Here is a 6,000-nt window from a genome sequence, read left to right as displayed (position 1 = left end):
TTTCTATATCTAGTTTGACTAGAAATGGCTATGAATTTCAGTTCACAGATGATATTTGCAATATTTATTTTGGAAATAAATATGTTGGTTCGAGTTATATGAATGATGGTCTTTATTATTTGGATAATAATGACAAACACAAATTGAATGCAAGTTATCTAAAAGAATGCAATGCCATGGTGAAAGCCAACTCAAGTTCAAAATAAATTTGGCACTTAAGGTTATGTCATGTTACAGAAGATAGGATTGCAAAACTAGAGAAAATGGGGATTCTATCCTCATTGTACTCTGAGCCTTCTCCAACTTGTGAATCTTGCCTTCAGGGAAAAATGACTAGATCGCCCTTTGTTGGACAAGGGCTAAGAGCTGAAAATATTTTGGAGCTAATACATAGTGATGTATGTGGTCCATTTAAAGAAATGGCTAGAGGGGGTTTTCATTATTTTATTACCTTTACTGATGATAAATCGAGGTTTGGGTATTTGTATTTGATGAAATACAAACATGAATCTTTTGAAAAGTTCAAAGAATTTAAATCTGAAGTAGAAAATCAAACAGGAAAGAGTATTAAAGCTCTTCGATCAGATCGCGGAGGTGAATATTTGAGTACTGAATTTGATGAATACTTGAGAGAGCATGGCATTGTTTCTCAGCTGACTCCTCCAGGAATGCCACAACTGAATGGTGTATCTGAAAGGAGAAATTGTACCCTATTGGATATGGTACGTAGTATGATGAGCTATACTGATATGCCAATCTTCTTTTGGGGATTTGCATTAGAATCAGCTTTGTATATTCTGAATAGGATTCCATCAAAATCAGTTTCTTCCACACCTTATGAGATATGGCATGGAAGAAAACCAAGTCTTAAGCATGTTAAGATTTGGGGTTGTCCAGCTTATATCAAAAAGCTGAACACTGATAAATTGGAGACCAGATCAGAAAAAGGTCGATTTATTGGATATCCAAAAGATAGTTTTGGATATTATTTTTATTTACCTACTTCATAAAAGGTTGTGATAGGTAGAGATGCCACATTTCTTGAACAACAGTTTGTTCAAGAAGGAGGCAAAGGAAGGCAAATAGAGTTAGAATTGGAGAATTCTGACCAACCAACAGATCATATGGATATAGATCCATCTAGTCAACCTATACCCGTTAATGAAACATCTACAGCTATTCCTCGTAGAACAACCAGGGTATCTCACCCATTAGTGAGATATGGTTTTCTTCATGAAGAAGAACAAGAGTTGTCTACTCATGAAGAAGTAGATCATGTAGATGATCCACTTACTTATGAAGAAGCTATATCAGATATAGACTCTTCAAAATGGATTGATGCTATGAAATCCGAGATTGATTCCATATATAAGAATTAAGTTTGGGATCTTGTTGACCCACCTAAAGGTATTGTACCTATAGGGAACAAATGGGTTTTCAAGAAGAAAATTGGTTCTGATGGAAAGGTAGAGACCTATAAGGCAAGGCTAGTAGTGAAAGGCAAGGAATCGAGTATGAGGAGAATTTCTCGCCTGTTGCCATGCTTAAATCAATTAGGATTTTATTAGCAATAGCTGCATACTATGATTATGAGATTTGGCAAATGGATGTCAAAACAGCTTTTCTCAATGGATACATTGAAGAAAACATTTTCATGGAACAACCTAGGGGTTTTGAATCCCAAGATGGTTCCAAGGTATGCAAGCTAAAGCGATCTATTTATGGGTTGAAACAAGCTTCGAGGAGTTGGAACATCCATTTTGATAAAGCCATTAAATCCTTTGGTTTTATAAAAAATGAGGATGAGCCATGTGTATATAAGAAGGTTAGTGACAGTGCTATCACTTTCCTTGTCTTATATGTGGATGACATACTGTTGATGGGAAATGACACATGTATGTTGACGACTATAACGGTATGGTTGTCAAATAAATTTTCCATGAAAGACTTAGGGGAGACAACCTATATTCTTAGGATTCGCATCTATAGAGATAGAGTGAAAAGAATAATTGGTTTATCCCAAAGTCTATACTTGGAAAAGGTGTTAAAGAGGTTTAACATGCTTGATTCCAAGAGAGGATTGTTACCAGTGAGATATGGTATCCACCTTTCCAAAGAGATGTCTCCAAAGACACCTGAAGAAAGAGATAAGATGGCCAGGATTCCATATGCTTCGACTATTGGAAGTTTAATGTATGCAATGTTGTGTACTAGGCCGGATATCGCATATGTTGTTAGTTTGACTAGCAGGTATCAATCCAATCCAGGTTGGGAACATTGGATAGCTGTCAAGAATATCCTTAAGTACTTGAGAAGAACTAAGGATTTATTCTTAATTTATGGAGGTGGAGACTTGCAATTGGATGGTTATACTAATTCTGATTTCCAATCAGATATCGATGATAGAAAGTCTACCTCTGGATATGTGTTCATTTGTAATGGAGGTGCAGTCAGTTGGAAGAGTTCCAAACAGAGCACGACTGCAGATTCCACTACAGAGGCTGAGTATATTGCTGCATCAGATGCTGCAAAGGAAGCTGTTTGGATAAAGAAGTTCGTGACAAAACTTACAGTAGTTCCTTCCATTGAGTCAGCAATTCCACTACACTGTGACAATAATGGAGCAGTCATACAGGCTAAGGAACCAAGGTCTCACCAGAAATCCAAACACATAAAAAGGCGCTACCACATTATCAGAGAAATAGTTGGGCGAGGCGATGTAGCCATGAAAAAAAATAGCATCAGCTGAAAATCCAGCTGATCCATTCACTAAGCCTATGTCACAGACTCAGTTAGACCGACATCTTGAGAAGATAGGTCTAAGATATTGTAATGAATGGCTCTAGTGCTAGTGGGAGATTGTTAGTAGTATGCCCTAGAGCATATCATTTAGTATGTATCTTGTACATATTTTTATTAATAAAAGGCATTTCCACTTTTCCGTTTACATAATATATTTATGTGTAATAGAAAAGGTCCATTGATATTTTGCTAGAAATATTATTCTTAAGTTGTTAAGAATATGAGTGACAATATTTCTAGCACAAAGTATCATAAATAGGTTCACAATCGAGGATACTTCATAATAAGGACATGACTTATCCAAAAAGATTGTATTCATGTTTGTTCCCAAGTTATTTATATGAGATATAAATAAGATGGAGTGGTGAGTCTAATGCCATATAACAAACATGATAGGCACTTATAAATGATAAGTAGGTCGAACCAGTGACACTTATGACAAGCACATGGAGTTTACTCTTGTCAATGTTTTGTCATAAATCATATCAGTGCATATAATCTTTAAACCTGAGATAGCACAGTTATCTTGTATATAGGTAGTTTGAGTTTGATACTGCTTTCATACTTGTACTATGTATGGGTATATGGGCATGTGTTGGCTCCTACTAGTTATATATGGAGGCAGGTGTTGATCAAGATGGAATCTGTTCCTCTAAGTAAATAGAGATAAAATCCTATGTTCATTTAATTGTTCTTGATGTTTCAAGTTCCTGGCCAGGACAAATAGATTTATACAGAAAAGAGTTTCTGATGAGAAAATCTTTTTAATCAAGAACTGGAATTAAAAGGGAACATAATATTCATAACAAATGGAGTTTGACATAAACCATGACTCCAACTTGAGTTGGGATTTTGTAACAGAGAGATTCTAGTGCATGGTAACATATGATTATAGGTTCTTTTAAGGTAAACCTTATTACTAATTGGGTGGCCATGGCATGCTATGCTAGGTGTTAACCATAGTCTATGAGGTTCATAAAATGATTTAGAGAAATCATTTATGGTAAGAAAGAGTTCTGATGATATTAAGAGTTGATATCATGTCTCATTGCCAATTAGTGATGAGCCTAGTAAGTCACACACATACACAAGTAATCACCTATTTAAATATGATTTAATTAATTAATTAAAGAGTTTAATTGATTAATTAAATAGGTTTGGTTTGCAATTAAATTGCAAAGTCCCTAGCATGACTTGAAACCAAATCTAGATTATTTGATGTGTAGTATAAATTAAATTTATATTTAAAGTGTTTAAATATGAATTTAATTAATGAGAAATTAATTAATAGAGATTAATTAATTAATTTATATTTGATATAAATTAATTAGAAGAAGAAAAATAATTATTTTGGGTTAAGAACTCAAAATTAAGACACAGGGGCATTTTGGTCATTTGACAGTGTGACACGTGGCACCATGAGATGGTGACACATGGGATTACACATAATCTTGCCAAATGTTTTTAATCATGTAAGATGATTAAAATCAAGATTAAATATAGGTTTGACACTTGGCATAATGTGATTGGGTCACTTAAACCTAGAGCTAATCAAAGGGTGACATGTGGCAAGGGTTTAATGTGTTAACTTAGCTATTTAAGTGTGGTTATGAAAAGAAAAATAACCAGCAGCCACTCCTCTCCTTATTCATGCCACTTTGAGGCTTTTCATCTATTCTTCTTCATCTCTCATCAATTCAAAGAGATTAGCCATCAATCTCTTGAATTAAGAACTCTAGAAATTGTTTCTAGTGTCCTGTTTACATCTCTAATCTCTTAAAAGGCAGAACTTGAATTTCTAATTAATAGAAAAAGCTTTAGAAGCTGTTCAAGGGCTGCCATAGGTGTTCTTGGTGTGGACAAGCTAAAGGGACAACATCTGGTGTCCTGAAGACGAATCTCAAAGGTGCAGACACACTGCAGTGCATCAAGAGGTTAGTGTAATTGGTCTTGATTTAATCTAGGGTTCTAAAATTAATCTGATTAATTTTAAAATCTTAAATGGCAAATACAGATCCAAAAAAAATATTAAAAGAGTTTTAATATGTTGTTTATCATTGAAATCAAATAGATAAAAATAAATATTGCATGATGCATGTGACCCTAGGTGAAAATTTTTTATTTCAATGGTATAAACTTATGTTTTTCACGCTTCCGTTCCTACAAAAACTCCTTCTCATACTCTGCCACTGATCTATTTCCTTGTTTCAAACTCAAAAATTCTTGCAGTTTCTGGTTAACATATGTATCTGGGATGTATTTCTATCTGAACTCTCTAATGAAGTCATCACAGGTCAGCACTGGTGGTTCAACCAAGCTGTGGGGGATGGTCTTCCACCAATCATATGCATCCCCTTGCAGTAGCGACACAGAATACTCAAACTTTAGTTCATCTTGGCAATGCAGCTTCTTAAATACTCTATCCATTCTTTTGAGCCATTGCTCTGCCTCTAAAGGGTCCACTGTACCCTTAAATTCAGTAGCCCCATACTTCAATAACTTATCATAATGTCTGGCTGGAGGCAGTGGCTGTGCCACAGGTGGTTGGGTGGAGCTTGAACAGGCATACCCACAGCCATTTGTTGAAACATCTCAGTCATCTGCTGTGCGAACTGTGCAGGGAACTGCAGCATTTGTGGGGCTGGTGCTGCTGACCCACTAACATTCGGTAAAGCTGGGGCTTCCCCTTGTGCCTCAGCTTCAACAGAATGCTCAACTGAGCGATCCCCTTCTTCCATTTCAATCTGAAGTTAGGGTATCTCCTGAACAAATAACACATGGAGATTTCCCCCCGTTAGTTCATATTCATGATGTAATGCACTGTATGTAATAATTATGGACATTGAGCAGTTGTACTTAACAAAGAAAAGACACAAATTGATAGGTTAAAACATACTTCAAAAATTTGCTCTGATACCACTAAAACATGTCACACCTTACTCCTCTGTAAGGCATAACATGATCCCATAGAATACCTAATGAATTACCGAACTTCACCTACCGATAACTCATTAAGTACCCTACAAGGGATTTTAAAATAATTTTCTTATTTTTGATAAGTGGTGAGCATTTTCTAATAGGTATTTAAAACATTTAATTAAAATTAAAACTAGTTAAAACTTTTGGCCCATTTTATTTCTTCGCAAATTTTATAAAAATTTTGACAGAGTTTCCTCTGTATTTTGAGAAAATAGTTCT

The sequence above is a fragment of the Hevea brasiliensis genome, chromosome 2, assembly GCF_030052815.1.
Source record: "Hevea brasiliensis isolate MT/VB/25A 57/8 chromosome 2, ASM3005281v1, whole genome shotgun sequence".
In the NCBI taxonomy this organism is placed as follows: Eukaryota; Viridiplantae; Streptophyta; class Magnoliopsida; order Malpighiales; family Euphorbiaceae; genus Hevea; species Hevea brasiliensis.
This window is presented reverse-complemented; position numbering follows the sequence as displayed.